This window comes from Pristis pectinata, chromosome 5 (genome assembly GCF_009764475.1).
Source record: "Pristis pectinata isolate sPriPec2 chromosome 5, sPriPec2.1.pri, whole genome shotgun sequence".
Taxonomy (NCBI): Eukaryota; Metazoa; Chordata; class Chondrichthyes; order Rhinopristiformes; family Pristidae; genus Pristis; species Pristis pectinata.
In genome coordinates, this window is record NC_067409.1 from 7,979,404 (window position 1) to 7,997,447 (window position 18,044).

An 18,044-nucleotide genomic window follows, 5' to 3' on the forward strand; every position below is an offset into this window, starting at 1 on the left:
CCTCTATCATATCTGCCTCCACCACCACCCCTGGCAGCACATTCCAGGGACCCATCACTAAAAAAAAGTCAACTTGCCCCACACATCTCCTTTGAACTTACCACCACCCCCCCCCCCCCCCCCACCCTAAATGCACGTCCTCTAGTACCTGACATTTCTACCCTGGGAAAAGACTGACTGTCTACCCTATCTGCGCCTCTCATAATTGTACAAACTTCTCAGGTCTCCCCTCAGCCTTCGCCACTCGAGGGGTGAAAAAACCCTTATTTTGACCAACCTCTTCTTATAGCTCATGCCCTCTAATCCAGGCAGCATCCTAGTGAACTCTTCTGCACCCTCTCCAAAGCCTCCACATCTTTCCTGTAATGGGGTGACCAGAACTGCACACAATACTCCAAGTGCTGCCTAACCAAAGCTTTATTCAGCTGCAACATGACCTGACTCAGTGCCCCAACCAATATATCTTCTTTACTTGTGTCCACTTTTAGGGAACCACAAAGACCAAATGATAGCTGAATGAACCACAAAGACCGTGGCTATGGATTTTGTAGTGTATTTTGCGCTTTTAGATGTTTGAAGATCCCCATCAATGTCAGGGACAATTAAGAGTCTGTTTCCGCACAGGTTAGAGAAACCCTTCCCATTCCCTGTAATCCTCAGCTGTGGCTGTTACCACATTGATAACAATGGCAGGAGTTTGTGCAGCTTGATCTGCCAGAAGCTAAATCCTTCTTAGAATTTAAACGAAGTTACAAATCATCAGGTTAACAAAAGATATTTACTAATCTAATGTGAGCCCGGAGGTAGAATCGCTGCCTTTGACTCATTTCTCCAATATATTTAGTGTGCACAATCTACACAGCTGATGTGCTGTTTAATGACTGTGTCTGCACCTGATATATGCGCAAGAGGAAAATTTGATATCCTGCTGCTTTTGCTGGTTGGAAATGAAACATGATTCGTTTCTGTAGAAGACATGCTTTGAAATAGCCAATTTAAATCTTGGTGAGCAAGATTCACCTCTCTGGCTTCAGGTGAAAATGATGAAGCAAGCACACTAATTACAAATTATTTCTTTAAACAGAGCTGAAGCAGCACAGTAATGAGCATCCTCCTCAAAGCCCCCGATCAGATGAGATGTTAAACTGAGGTGTCTGGCTGCTCACATGCACGTAGATGAACTCGAGGCACAATTTCAATAAAGAACAAGGATGATGGAATGTGCTGCCAGGGGGGATGGTGGTGGTGGTGGTGGTGGAGGAGGCAGCAGCAGATACAGAGGCATTTAAAAGGCTCTTAGAGAGGCACATGGACATGCAGGGAATGGAGGGATATGGAGCTTGTGTAGGCAGAGGAGATTTTAGTTAGGCGTTTAATTTGTAGTTTAATTAGTTCTGCACAACGTCATGGGCCAAAGGGCCTGTTCCTGTGCAGCACTGTTCGATGACCCACTGAGTTTCTCCAGCGGTTTGTTGAAACTCATTATCTAGCCATCATCACATTGCTGACATGAGATAAGATCTTTATTAGTCACATGTACATCAAAACACAGTGAAATACATCTTTTGCGTAGTGTTCTGGGGCAGCCCACAAGTGTCGCCACACTTCCAGTGCCAACATAACATGCCCACAACTTCCTAACATGTACATCTTTGGGATGTGGGAAAAAACCCATGCAGACACTGGGATAATGTACAAACTCCGTACAGACAGTAACCGGAATTGAACCTGGGTCACTGGCACTGTCAAGTGTTATGCTAACTACTACACTACTGTACCTGCAGATGCTGGAATCTAAGCTGCTAGAGGAACTCAACAGGTCAGGCATCATCTATGGAAGGAAGTGGACTGGACATTTCTGGTTGAGGCCCTTCATCAGGACTGGAGCCAAATGGACCCATCTGATTTCAACCCAAAACAATGACTGTCCATTTCCCTCCACAGATGCTGCCTGACCTGCTGAGTTCCTATCGTTGCTATCATAGTACTGTTCATGGGAGCTGGCTGTGCACAAATTGACTGCATTTTTCTTACAATGCATCAGCTCACTTTAAAAGTACCATATTGGCTGTAAAGGATTTTGACATATCCAGAGGTCAAATGCAGATTTCCCACACAGGCTAGATGGACCAAGTGGCCTCCTTCTGTGCCATAACCCAAAGAGGCACAGTAGTGCAGCCCAGTTTGTACGTTCTCCCCGTGTCCGCGTGGGTTTCCTCCGGGTGCTCTAGTTTCCTCCCACATTCCAAAGATGTACAGGTTAGGAAGTTATGGGCATGCTATGTTGGCACCAGAAGCATGGCAACACTTGCAGGCTGCCTCCCAAAATCACTACACAAAAGGTGTATTTCACTGTGTTTTGATGTACATGTGACTAAAGATCTTATCTTAGTGCAGTTAACTCAGCTGGATAATGAGAGTCTGCTTCCCCTCACTGCATAGGGGCTGACCTCCTGTCATCCTCAGGTAGGGTGGCATGGTAATGGTTAAAGCTGCTGCCTCATAGCTGAGGAATCCTGGGTTCAATCCTGACCTTGGGTGCTGTCTGGGTGGAGTGTCTACATTCCCCTTGTGGCTATGGGATTCTTACCAGTTTCCTCCCAAGTCAGGGAGGTCAAATTACCCCTCATGTAGGTAAATGGCAAAAGTGGTTTGATAGGCATGTGTGAGAAAGAAAATGGGTACGGATCTCCCCACTGTCAAGGACATCTACAAGAGGTGATGTCTTGTGATGTCAAGGACCTTCAACACACAGGCCATGCCCTCCTCTCCTCCATCAGGCAGGAGGTACAGGAGCCTGAAGACCCACACTGAGGTTCAACAACAGCTCTTTCCCCACTGCTGTCAGGTACTTGAACCAACTTGAAAACCCCTAACACTGCCTTTGCACACATACAAGTTATGTAATTTATATTAAATTGTTTATGTCAGAATTGATTTATCACTGACTTATGACATGAAAGTTGTTTTGCAGCAGCAGTACAGTGCAAGACAGTTACTATAAATTGCAAATAAATAGTGCAAAAAGGAATTAGAAGTAGAATTCATGGACCATTCAGAAATCTGATGGAGGGGGGAAGAAGCTGTTCCCAAATTGTTGGGAGTGGGTCTGCAGGATCTTGTACCTCCAAGTTAACCAAATGTTAACTTATGTTTGTCTTCGTTTTATAATGTACTGTTGCCAAAGGCTAATTTCATAGCATTTATATCCTAGGTACGTGTACCTATGACAATAAACGTGATTCTTGAACCAGCTGACAACCTAATCACTACCTGTTTAGCAGCACTGACAACTTGATCACTTTGCACTACAATGGACTTTTTGTTCTTTGTAAAAAGTGTGTATAATTTATATTTATGTTTTTCTTGTGAATGCTGCTTATCTGATGCTATGTGCCTGTGATGCTGCTGCAAGTAACTTTTTCATTGCATCTGTGCACACATGCACTTGTGCAGATGACAATAAACTCAGCTTTGACTTTTACTTCCACTTTGATAAGTTGCAGAGTAAGGGAGTGGGACAGATGAGATTACTCTGCTGGGAGCCAGCATTAACCCAATGGGCAGAATGGCCTCCTTCATTGGAGTGATCCTCATCCCATTTCTGTCCTTTCCCAGAAGTATCCCCAATCCATTCTCAGGTAGCAAGTTACATCAAACTGCAGCCTTCAGTTGGGAAATTCAGTAGCTATTATCTCATATCCAGACTCATTGACAATGGGATAAAGGAAAGGCTCACGGACTGATGGGGATGTGACAATTGGTCTTCCATGAGGGATGGGTATCAGGGACCTCAGCCCTTGACCATTTTATCTAGAGTCATAGATTAATACAGCACAGAAACAGGCCCTTTGGCCCAACTGGTCCGTGCCGACCACAGCATCTTCCCAGCCAGTCCCAGTTGCAGGTGCTCAGCTCATTACCATCTACCTATCCAAATGCCTCTTCGATGTTGCAGTTTTACCCACCTTGACCACTTCCTCTGGCAGTTCATTCTAGGTACTTGCCACCCTCTATGTAAAGAAATCTCCCAGGTCTCTTAAATCTCACCCCTTTTATCTTGTATCAGTGCCCTCTAGTTTTGGACTCTGGTGAAGAGACCATGACCGTCCACGTTATCCATACTTATGATTTTATAAACTTGAGGTCACCCATCATCCACCTACACACCAAGGAATTAAAGATCCAACGTAGCCAACCTCTCCCTATAACTCAGGCCCTCTCACCCAGGCAGCATCATTGTAACTCTTCTGAACCCTCTCCAGCTTGACAATATCTTTCCTATAACAGGGCAACCAAACTGTACACAGTACTCCAAGTGCAACCTCACCAACAACTTATACAACTGCAGTTTAGTGTCCCTACTCCCAAACTCCCACTGCCCTGACTGACGAAGGTCAGTGAGCTAAACACCTTCACCACCCTGTCTACTTACTATCCAAGATAAAGATGTTTTTATCATTATGTCCCGAGGCAAGTTGAGGAGGGGTTGGCAGGATGGTCTGAGATGCAGGCAGAGGGAGCATACAAAATGTGGGGGGGATAGGATTCTCCAGAGAAGTGAGGGAAACCTATGGAAATCCCAGGAAAATAATGAATTTGACCTTATTGGTGAGAGATTATCCATAACACCATCACACACATACCATAACACCAAACCTGTGGTGAATTTCATTCAGATGTACTAGTGAAATAGGCCAAGGCAGGTGGAATTTAACTTGGACAAGTGTGAAGTATTGCATTTTGGAAAGTTAAACTAGGGTAGTAGATGGTAGGGTCCAGGAGTGTGCTGTAGAACAGAGAGACCTAGAGGTACAGGTACCTAGTTATCTGAAAGTGGTGACACAGGTAGACCGGGGGGTGGGCGGGGGTGAAGGTATTTGGCACTTTTCCTTTCAGTCAGCGCATTGAGTACAGGAGTTGGGATGTCATGTTGCAACTGTAGAAGTTGTGACGAGACCACACATGGAGTATTGTGTGTAGTTCTGGTCCCCCAGCTATAGGATGGATGTCATTAAGGTAGAAAGGGTGCAGAAAAGATTTATTGGAATGTTACTGGGACTGGAGGCTTGAGTTATAAGGAGAGACTGGGAAGTTTTTCCCTGGAGTGTAGGAAGCTGTGGGGTGACCTCACAGGTACATAAAATCATGAGGTGCATAAATAAGGTGGATAATCAGTCTCTCTCCCCCCCCACCCCCGCCAGAGTGGGGGAGACTAAAGGCTGAGGGCATAGGTTTCAGGTAAGGGAAGAAACCCAAGGGGTTTCCATACAGAGGGTAGTAGGCATAATGAGATGCCAGAGGAAGTGGTAGAGGAAGGTACAATTAGTGTTTGAAAGACATTTAGACAGGTACATGGATAGCTCTGGCAATACTCAAATCTTGTTTGCACTTTTTCCAGCTTAATGACATCTTTCCTGTAACAGGGTTCACCACTATAGTGGGCCATATCTCAAATAACAATGAGTCAGAGTACAGGAAGGAGATAGAGCCTAGTGGTGTGGTGTCATGACAACAAACTTTCCCTCAATGTCAGCAAAACAAAAAGAGTTAGTCATTGACTTCAGGAAGGGTGGGGGGTGGGCAGTGCACAGTCCTGTTCACACTAACACTGTGGAGGTCCAGAGGGTTGAGAGTATGTAGTTCCCAGGAGCGAGTCAATACCATCCTGGTCCAACCACAGCCAAGGAAGCTTGGAGGCCTCTACTTCCTCAGGAGGCTAAAGAAATCAGTATGGCCCCCATCAACCCCCAATTTTTATTCATGCATCATAGAAAGCATCCTATCCAGATGCATCACAGCTTGATACAGCAACTGCTCTGTCAATGACAAGAAACTGTAGAGAGTTGTGCTGAGCTGTGTCCACATCACAGAAACTAGCCTCCCCTCCATGTCTCAGAAAAGCAGCCAGCATAATCAAAGACCCCACCCACTCTTCTCCTCCACCCCCCTGCCCCAAAAGTTATTAGGCAGAAGATACAAAAACCTGAAGCACATACCACCAAGGCTCTATACTGCTGTTATAAGACTTAAATGGTTCCCTAGTATAAGATGGATTTTTGACCTCAATCTACCTCATTATGACCTTGCACCTTATTGTCTGCCTACACTTTAACTAACACCATATTCTGCATTCTGTTATTGTTTTCCCTTGTACTACCTTGATGCACTGATGTGATGAAATGATCTGTATGGATGGCATGCAAAACAGTTTTTCACTGTACCTCACTACATGACAATAATAAACCAGTTTACCAGATGTCCAAAACTGAATATTCCAACTGCAACCTCACCAACATCTTGTACAACTGCAATGACATTCCAACTTTTATACTCAGTGCCCTGACTGAAGGTGAACATGCAAAAAGCCTTTTTAAACCAGCCATAATGGCACTTTCATGGAACCATGTACTTGTACTGAGGTCCCTCTGTTCTACAACACTCCCCAGGGCCCTGCTGTTCACTGTGAAAGTCCTACCCTCATTTGTCTTCCCAAAATGCAACACCCTACAGTTATCCAAATTGAAAGCCCTTTGCCAATCCTCAAGTTACTGAGCTGATCAAAGTCCCTCTGTAGATTTTGGTAGGATTGTTGGAGGTGAGGAGCAAGATGGCAGCAAGGACTGAGAGAAGTGTTGGAGCAATGATGCAACTTTCACATAGACCCACACTCACCCCACATGGATACATGGCTGTGGTAGCAAGACTGGGTCTCTCTTCAGGAGACCCACTCTCACTGCCCTCCCCCCTTTCTGTGACCTCTGCCTCTTCAACCACATGCTCACAGACTCACTACCACAGTGATGTGTCCTACGTGGGGACTTGTGCCAGCTGCCATCTTGTACCATGTGGCTCCCAGCTCTGTTTCACTTCCACCTATCACATCCTAGCTTCTGACATCATTCCCACTTCCCACCCACCCGCCCCCCCCCCCACAAACCAGGATCCACCTATCACCTGCCAGCTCTTGCTCCACCCCTTCTCCCTACCTTTTTATACCAGTTATCTACCCTCTTTCTTTCCAGTCCTGATGAAGGGTCTCAACCCAACCTGTCAACTGTTCATTTCCCTCTTAGATGCTGTCTGGCTGAGTTCCACTCGCTTTTTGCATGTTGCTCCAGATTTCCAGCATCTGCAGTCTCTTCTGTCTCCTTTATTCCCCTTGTGTATTTACAGGGAGGCAAATTTTGTTCTCATCTTTAAGTGTCTACTGCAGTGCTAGACACTGAAGACTGACACTGCATTAGAAACAGACAGCAGTGAAATGGGAGATGAGCAAACAACTGTAGACTGAATTATTCATCATCCACAGCACATCGGCAGGAACCACACCATTATTATTGCCTCCATCAACAATAACTTTAAATGAATGATTTTTTAAAAATCAATTTACCTAATCGTTTGCCTGTGCCTTGTAGAGGAAGAGAGCTGATCTCCCAGGATTCTGAGTGCCTCAGATGGTAACACTTTCATCTCCATGTCAGTAGGTTGAGTGCCACCCTGGAGATGTGATAAATCAAAGCAGACACAGATCACTGATAAAACACGAGGTGGTTTCCAAATATTTCTTCCAATATTTCCAAAAACAACTTCTCCCAGAGGGTTGTGAATTTGTGGAATGCACTGCCTCAGAGGGCAGTGGAGGCCAATTCTCTGGGCACTTTCAAGGAGCTAGATAGGTTTCTTATAGATAGGGGAATCAAGGGATATGGGGACAAGGCAGGAACAGGATATTGATTGTTGAGGATCAGCCATGATCTCAAAATGCAGTGCAGACTCGAAGGACCGAATGGTCTACTTCTGCTCCTGTTGTCTATTGTCTATTTTCCAAAAGTGCAAATTCTGTTCATCCCACCCAAAAATGTCCTTTGTTAATCCCAACTCCCTGCTCTTGATCTGTAGTCCTACTGTTATGTGGATGTCACTGCCAGCATTTATTGTCCATTCCTGGTTGCCTCAAAAACAAGGCAGCAGTTTGGAGTCAACCACACTGATGGATCTGGAAACACATACATTCAGAGTTGTACAGCATGGGAACAGGACCTTCAGCCCCACTCATCTGTACTGAATAAGATGCCCATTTAAACAAATCCCATTTGCCCCATACCCCTCTATACCTTTCTCATCCACATACCTGCCCAAGTGTCTTAAATATTTAATTGTAACCCCTCTACCACCACCTCTGGCAGCTCGTTCCAAATACCCACCACCCTGTGTGGAAAAACTTGCCCCTCAAGTCCCTATTAAATCTCTCCCCTCTTGCCTTAAACTTAGGCCCTCTAGTTTTAGACCCCCCCCCCCCCACAAAACAAAGACTGACTATCTACCCTATCCTATTTACAAACCTCAAAGGTCACCCCTCAGCCTCCATCAAAAAAAAGTCCTAGCTTCTCCAACCTCTTTATAACTCAAGCCCTCCAGTCCAGGCAACAATCCTGTGAATCTTACCTGCTCCTTCCCCATCTCAGGCACATTCTTCCTATAGCATGGCAACCAAAACTGTACACCATACTCCAAGTAACCAATGCTTTGTACAGCTCCAACTCTTGTACTCAATGTCATTGCCATTAAAGATACCTCCTGATCCTTAGGGCAAAATGATAATAACTACTCCATGATGTCTGACATAATGGTGCAGCTCTGGTCACCCCATTACAGGAAGGATGTGGAGGCTTTGGAGAGGGTGCAGAAGAGGTTCACCAGGATGCTGCCTGGTTTAGAGGGCATGTGCTATGAAGAGGTTGGACAAACAGAACATTACAGCACAGTACAGGGTCATGATGTTGTGCCAACCTCAACCTACTCTAAAATCAATCTAACCATTCCCTCCCACATACTTGTCCATTTCTCTATCATCCATGTGCCTATCTAAGAGTCTCTCAAATATCCTTAATGTATCTGTCCGTGACAGCATATTCCACACACCCATCACTCAAAACTTGCCTCTGATATCCCCCCCTACTTTCCTCCAATCACCTTAAAATTATCCCCCCCCATGTTAACCACTTCCATCCTGGGGGAAAAGACTCTGGTTGTCTACTCAATCTATGCCTCTTATTTTGTACACCTCTATCAAGTCATCTCATCCTCCTCTCCAAAGAGAAAAGCCCTAGCCACTCAATCTATTCTCAAGACATTCTCCAATCCAGGCAACATCCTGGTAAATCTCCTCTGCAGCCTCTCTAAACCTGCCACATCCTTCCTATAATGAGGTGAGCAGAACTGAACACAATACTCCAAGTGTGGAGTAACAAGGGTTTAGAGCTGCAACATTACCACATGGCTCAAACTCAATACCCCAACTAATGAAGGCCAACATGCAATACACCTTCTTAACAACCCTATTGACCTACGTGGTGACTCTGAGGGATCAATGGACTTGGACCCCAAGATCACTGTTCCTGAATCCCACCAAGAATCCTGCCATTAACCCTGTATTGCACCTTCAAATTTGACCTTCCAAAGTGTATCACTTCACTTTTCTGGATTGAACTCCATCTGCCACTTCTCACCCCAGCTTTGCATCCTATCGATGTCCTGTTGTAACCTACAGCAACCTTCTACACTATCCACAACACCACCAACCTTCATGTCATCTACAGACTTACCAACCCACCCTTCCACATCCTCATCCAAGTCATTTATAAAAAAGTCAAGAAGAGCAGGGGTCCCAGAACAGATCCCTGCAGAACACTACTGGTCACCAACCTCCAGGCAGAATATGCTCCAGCTACCACCACCGTCTTCTACGGGTGAGCCAATTCTGATCCACGCAGCCAAGTTTCCCTGGATCCCATATCTCCTGACCTTTTAATGAGCCTATTATGAGGAACCTTATCAAACACCTTACTGATATCCATGTACACCATATCCACTGATCTACCTTCAATGTGCTTTGTCACATCCTCAAAATTCAATTAGGCTCATGAGGCATGACCTGCCCCTCACAAAGCCATTGCCTAGTCCCAAATCAGCTTATGCTTCTCCAAATGCTCAGAAATCCTGAGCAAGAATTTTTTCCCCCAATATATTTGTCCACTATTGAAATAAGATTCACTGGTCTGTAATTCCCCTGATTATCACTACTCCCTTTCTTGATCAAAGGAACATTTGCCACCCTCCAATCATCTGGCACTTCTCCTGTGGCCAGTGAGCATGCAAAGATCATCACCAAGGGCTCATAAATCTTTTCCCTCATTTCCTCTAGTATCCTGGGATATATCCTGTCTGGATCCAAGGACTTGTCTTGTTTTTCAGAAGTTCCAGCACATCATCCTTCTTAACATTGACATGTTCTAGCTTATCAGCCCATTTTACACTGTCCTCAAAGGTCACAGTCTCTCTCACAGGTGAGCACTGAAGCAAAGTATCCATTAAAGACCTCCCCTACCTCCTCCAACTCCAGGCACACATTTCCTCCTCTATCTACAGTCAGTCCTACCCTCACTCTAGTCATCCTCCTGTTCTTCACATATGAAGTAGAATGCCTTGGGGTTTTCCTTGATCCTACTCACCAAGGCTTTCATGCCCCCTTCTAGCTCTCCCAAGCCCATTCTTAAGCTCCTGTCTAACAGCATCATAATTCTTCCTCCCCCAATTAAATACTTTCCCCGTATCATCTGCTCCTATCTCTAAGGCGAGAGTAAAAGAGAAGGCATTATTATCAATGTCTCCAAAATGCTCTCCCGCTGAGAGATCTGAAACCTGATCAGGCTCATTGCCTAGTACCAAATCCAGCATGGCCTCTCCTCTAGAGAGTCTGTCCACATACTGTGTCAGGAATCCTTCCTGGACACTTATTTTACACCCCATCCAAACCTTTTGCACTAAGGAGGTCCAATCAATATTAGGGAAGTTGAAATCACCCGTTATTTTTGCACCTTTCCAAAACTTGCCTCTTGATCTGTTCCTCAGCATCTCCACTGCTATTGGAGAGGTTGTAGAATCCTCCCAATAGAGCAATTGCTCCCTTCCTGTTTCTAACTTCCACCCACACTGACTCAGTAGACAATCCCTCCAGGACATCCTCCATTTCTACAGCTGTGATACTGTCCCTGATCAGCAAATCCACTCCCACAGCTCTTTTACTTCCCTCCCTGTCACTTTTGAAACATCGAAACCCTAGAATATCCAGCAGCCATTCCTGCCCTTGTGACAGCCAATTCTCCGTAATGGAGACAGCATCCTAGTTCCACGTACTTACCTATGCTCCAAGGTTGTCACCATTGTTCCTGATACTTCTCACATTAAAGTAGACACTTCAACCCATCCAACTGACTGCAATTTTGCCTTATCAACTGCCTATCCTTCCTCAGTCTTTCTACACACTGCAGCTACTTGTACACTAAATGCACCAATCCCCTGCCAAACCAGTGTAAACCCTCACCAACAGCTCTAGCAAAGCTCCCCATAAGGATATTGGTCCCACTCCAGTTCAGGTGTGACCCATCCCATTTGTACAGATCATACCTTCCCCAGAAGGGACCCCAATACTCCACAAACCAGAAACCCTGCCCCCTGCACCAATTTCTCAGCCACATCAACCTATTCATACCTTCACTGGCACAGGCAGCAATCCAGAGGTAAGATTTAGAGCAGGATAAAATGTCAGCACAACTTTATGGGCTGAAGGGCCTGCACTGTGCTGTAGTGTTCTGTTCTATTACTGCCCTTGAGGTCTTGTTTTTCTGCTTCCTACTTAGTTACCCATATTCACTTTTCAGGACCTCATCTTTTTTTTAAACCTACATTGGTACCAATGTGCACCACAACTTCTGGCTGCTCACCCTCCCCCTTTTAAAATGCTGTAGACCGAATTTGAGACATCCCTGACCCTGATACCTGGGAGGCAACATGCCATCCAGGAGTCTCTTTCACATCCACAGAATCTCCTGTCTGCTCCCTTAACTATTGTATCCCCCATCACTGTTGCTCTCGTCTTCCCTTCTGAGCCACAGAGCCAGACTCAGTGCCAGCAACCTGACCACTGCAGCCTTCCCTTGCTAGATCATCCCCCTCAACAGTATCCAGAGTGGTATTGAGGTGGAATGGCCACAGGGGTACTCTGCACTATCTGCCTATTCTCCATCCTTCCCCTTACAGTCACCCAGCTACCTGCCTCCTGCAGCTTAGGCAGGACTACCTCCCTGTAGCATTTATCTATCACCTCCTGATTCTCCCATGAGAGAAAGGTCATCTAGCTGCAGCTCCAGTTCCCAAACACAGTCTGTAAGGAGCTGCAGCTGGATGCACCTCCCACAGATGTAGCTATCAGGGAGACTTAAGGTCTACCACATCTGGCAGGAAGAACACAGCACTGACCCTAGATCCATTGCCACTACTTTGGCTGGGCACTAATAGACAAAGAAAGAAACTTACCTTAAACTCTTCTCACCAAAGCCCCTACTCCAGCAATGACCAATTGGCTTGACCCTAACTTCTTTTTATTGGTTGCTGCCAATTGGCTAATTTCCCGTTCAATTATCACCTGACAATTTGCAGCTGTGCCTCTTATATCTGGAAATACCTGGAAAAGAACTTGGCCTCGCAAACTTGGGTTGTTTTCTCTGGAGCATCGGAGGCTGAGGGGAGACCTGATAGAAATTTATAAAATTATGAGAAGCAGAGATAAGGTAGACAGTCAAAATCTTTTTCCCAGGGTAGAAATATTGAATATTAGAGGGCATAGCTTTAAGGTGGGAGGGGGAATGTTTAAAGGAGATGTGTGGGGCAAGTGTTCTACACAGAGGGTGGTGGGTGCCTGGAACGGGCTGCCAGGGGTGGTGGTGGAGGCAGATACGACAGGGGTGTTCAAGAGGCTTTTAGATCAGCACATGAACGTGCAGGGAATAGAGGGATGTGGATCATGTGCAGGCAGAAGAGATTTTGTTTAATTTGGCATCGAGTTCAGCACAGACATCGTGGCCGAAGGGCCTGTTCCTGTGCTGTTGTGTGTTCTATACTCTATGTACTGTGTTCTATGTTAATCATGTACTCCCCTCACTCTGTGAATGACAACCTGCATTATTTCTTGGTCCAAGAACTCACCGACTTTAAACTTTTCACCCCCCTTTTCTGATTGCTGATCTCTCTGACTTCACCCCACCCGTCAGATGCTTAGACCTCGAGCTCTGCAATTCTTTCTCCAAACCTCACGATCTCCCTCCCTCCTTAAGATGCTTCCCAAAAATAACTCCTTCCCTTTCCTGTTTCTTCAGCTCAGCGACAACTTTTACCTTGATAACGTTCCTCTGAAAGCATGAAGTCTTTTGGGACCTTTCGCACGTCTGACACATCAGAGGACTGTTCTCTCGCTCCTGAGAGTGAGGACAAGCCCCATGTGAGACTCCTGAGTGCACGTTTTGGGGTAAAAGCAGAAAGTGGTGAAACACTCATCAGAGGTGGGCAGCATCTGGTAAAACAGAGGCAATGTTTCATGTCCAAATCCTCTGTCACAACTTCCAACACCTGTGGCGTTTTGTTTCTGCACCAGGTCGGTACTGCAGAGTGGGACAGAGGGAGTGCTGCAGCGTCCGAGGTGGCTCCTTTCGCATTTAAGGCTGAGAAGATATTCTTAAACTTTTCACTCTGTCTTTAACAAGGATGGTTATTAATGATCAAAGCAGGTAATGTTCTCATCACCGCACCAGTATTCGAACGTAGAATGTAGACCAGAGAACAGTACAGCACAGGAACAGGCCCTTCGGCCCACAATGTCTGTGCCGAGCCTGATGCCAAATTAAACTAATTCTTCCTGCCTGCACCTGATCCACATCCCTCCATTCCCTGCACATCCATGTGTCTAACAGCCTCTGAAACATCACTATCGTATCTGCTTCCACCACCATCCCGGCAGTGTGTTCCAGGCACCCACCCCTCTCTGTCCAGCACATCTCCTTCAAACTTTCCTCCCTCTCAGCTTCAACATTTTCCTCTAGTATTAGACATTTCTACCCTGGGGGAAAGATTCTGACTGTCTACTATCTATGCCTCTCGTAATTTTATAAATTTCTATCAGGTGTCCCCTCAGCCTCCGACACTCCAGAGAAAATAACCCAATTTTGTCGTAACGCTATTACAGTGCCAGTGACCTGGGTTCAATTTTGGCCACTGTCTCTAAGGAGTTTGTACGTTCTCCCCATGAATGCATAGATTTCCTCCGGGTGCTCCGGTTTCCTCCCACATTCCAAAGACATACGGGTTAGGAAGTTGTGGGCACGCTATGTTGGCGCCGGAAGCGTGGCGACACTTGCGGGCTGCCCCCAGAACACTCTACGCAAAAGGTGCATTTCACTGTGTGTTTCGATGTACGAGTGACTAATAAAGAGATCTTATCTTGTCTTATCTTATAACTCATACTCTCTAATCCAAGCAGCATCCTGGTGAACCTCTTCTGGACATGATAATTTAATGCAGGTTAGCATGCACAGGGGCGATAAGAACACAAACATAAAAGAGGATCAGGAAGAGGCCATTCGTCCCATCCTGCCTGTTCCACCATTCAACGTGACCATGGCTGACCATCCACATCAGTTTCTGTTCCTGCTTTTCCCCATATCCCTTGATCACTTCAGCAGTAAGAAATAGATCTGCCTCCTTCTTGAATATGTTTCATGACTTGCCCTCGCTGCCTTCCGTGGGAGAGAATTCCACGGGTCTACCACCCTCTGGGTAAATTCATGCCTCCTGCTCTCGGTTCTGAACACAAAACTCTACACAGGGAGCACCGGAGGTCAGGATCGAACCATAGTCGGAGACACTGCGAAGCAGTGGCTCTCCTAACGACGTGCCACTGTGCTGCACACTCAGCCTCACCAGCAGGAATCATGTAGTTTTCATAAATACCCTTCTGGTTCACAAATGTTGTTCAGGGAAGGAGATCAGCCGTCCTTATCTAGTCTGGTCCGTATGTGACTCCAGACCCACCAGTGTGGCTGACTCTTAACTTCCTCCACTGCTCAGGAGGAATCAGGGATGGACAGTGAACCTTGGGTTGCCGGTCAAGTCCAAAACCTGTGAATAAAAAAAGTAACATAAAATATAGAACAGAGATCATAGAACAGTACAGCACAGGAACAGACCCTTCGGCCAACAGTGTCTGTGCTGAGCGAGATGCTGAATTAAACTAAATCTCTTCAGCCTGCACATGATCCAGATGGGACCTCTGCTGTTTGAGATGTACATAAATGACCTGGATGAGTACGTTGATGGGTGGATTAGTAAGTTTTCAGACGATACCAAGATTGGTGGAGTTGTAAATAGTGTAGAAGTCTGGCGATGGATACACAGTGATATAGATCAGCTGCAGATGTGGGCAGAGAAATGGTAGATGGAGTTTAACACGGATAAATGTGAGATGTTGAACCTTGGTGGGACTAATGTCAAGAGGCAGTACACTCTTAAGGGCAAGACCCTTAACAGTGTTGAAGAGCAGAGAGACCCTGGGGTGCAAGTCCATGGCTCATTCAAAGTGGCTATACAGGTAGACAGGGTGGTTAAGAAGGCTTATGGAATGCTTGCATTTATTAAAGGGGTATTGAGTACAGGAGTCAAGAAGTTATGTTGCATCTCTATAGAACTCTGGTTAGGCTGCATTTAGAGTATTGAGTGCATTTCTGGTTACCTCACGATAGGAAGGATGTCGAGGCTTTAGAGAGGGTGCAGAGGAGGTTTACTAGGATGCTGCCTGGAGGGCATGTGCTATCAGGAGATGCTGGACAAACTTGGGCTCTTTTGTCTGGAGCAGCGGAGGCTGAGGGGTGATCTGTTGGAAGTGTATAAAATTATGAGGGGCATAGATAGCCTGAACAAGCAATATCTTTTTCTCATTATTGAGCGATCCATTACCAGAGGGCATGCATTTAAGGTGAGAGGAGAGTAGGTTCAGAACAGATGTGAGGGGTACGTTTTTTTACTGAGAGAGTGGTGGATGCCTGGAATGCGTTGCCTGATAGGGTGGTGGAGGCAAGTTCACTGGGGGCTTTTAAGAGGGGTTTGGATGGGCACATGAATGAGAGGAATATAGAGGGATATGGGCATTCTGTAGGTAGGAGGGATTAGCTATGTCAGCACAACATTGGGCTGAAGGACCTGTTCTGTGCTGTACTGTTCTATGTTGCATGTTCTATGATGCATATCCCTCCATTCCCCTCACATTCATGTGTCTATCTGACAGCCTCTTAAACACCACCCCTGGCAGCCTGTTCCCGGCACCCACCACTCTCTATGTAAAAAACCTGCCCCACACATCTTCAAACTTTCCCCCTCTCACCTTAAACCTATGTTCTCTAGTATTTGGCATTCCTACCCTAGGAAAAAAGCATCTGACTGTCTACCCTACCTCTGCCTCTCATAATTTTATGAACTTCTATCAGGTCTCCCCTCAGCCTCCGATGCTCCAGAGAAAACAAACCGAGTTTAGAACAGAGAACAGTACAGCACAGTACGGGCCCTTCAGCCCACAATGTTGTGCCGAACTATATGAACACCTCCTCCATGATCAATCTAACCCTTCCCTCCTACACAGCCCATAAACCTCCATTATTCTTACTTCCATGTGCCTGTCTAAGAGCCTTTTAAATGACCCTATTGTATCAGCCTCTACAACCACCCCCGGCAGTGCGTTCCAGGCACCCACCACTCTCTGTGTAAAGAACCTACCTCTGACATCTCCCCTGAACATTCCTCCTCTGACAAACTGATGTCCTCTGGTATTGGCTATTACCGCTCTGGAGAAAAGGTGCTGGCTGTACGCTCGATCTGTGCCCCTCATAATCCTGTACACCTCTATCAAGTCACCTCTCACCCTCCCTCTCTCCAAGAGAAAAGTGCTAACTCTCTCAAACATTCCTCATAAGACATGCTCTCCAATCCAGGCAGCATCCTGGTAAATCTCCTCTGCACCCTCTCTAAAGCTTCCACATCCTTCCTATAATGAGGTGACCAGAACTGAACACAATACTCCAAGTGTGGTCTAACCAGAGTTCTATAGAGCTGCAACATTACCTCACGGGTCTTGAACTCAATCCCCCGACTAATGAAGGCCAAGACACTATACACCTTCTTAACAACCCTATCAACTTGCATGGCAACTTTGAGGGATCTATGGACTTGGATCCCGAGATCCCTCTGTTCCTGCACGCTGCTCAGAATCCTGCCATTAACCTTGTACTCCGCCTTCATGTTCGTTCTTCCAAAGTGTATCACTTCGCACTTTTCTGGATTGTGCTTCATCTGTCACTTCTCCACCCAACTCTGCATCCTGTCTATATCCTGTTGTAACCAACGACAACCGTCTACACTAACCACAATCCCTCCAACCTTTGTACCATCTGCAAATTTACTAATCCATCCCTCCACTTCCTCATCCAAGTCATTTACAAAATTCATAAAGAGTCAGGGTCCCAGAACAGATCACTGCAGAACACCACTGGTCACTGACTTCCAGGCAGAATACGCTCCATCTGCTACCACCCTCTGCCTCCTGTGGGCAAGCCGATTCTGAATCCACGCAGCAAAGTATCCATGGATCCCATGCCTCATGACTTTCTGGTTGAGCCTATCATGGGGAACCTTGTCAAACACCTTACTAAAGTCCACATACACCACATCCACTGCTCTACCTTCATCTATTTGTTTTGTCACCTCCTCAAAAAACTTAATTAGGCTCGTGATGCACAATCTTCCCCTCACAAAGCCATGCTAAGAATCCCTAATCAGCCTATGCTTCTTCAAATGCTCATAAATCCTGTCCCCAAGAACCTTCTTCAATAATTTGCCCACCATTGACATAAGACTCACTGGTCTATAATTCCCGGGATTATCCCTGTTACCTTTCTTGAACAAAGAACAACATTAGACATCCTCCAATCCTCTGGTACCACTCCTGTGGCCAGGGAGGATGCAAATATCATCATCAATGCGCCAGCAACTCCTCGCCTCCCGTAGTAACCTGCTGTGTATCCCGTCCGGTCCTGGGGACTTATCTATGATAATGTTTTGCAGAAGCTCCAACACTACCTCTTTCTTAACCTCAGCATGCTCCA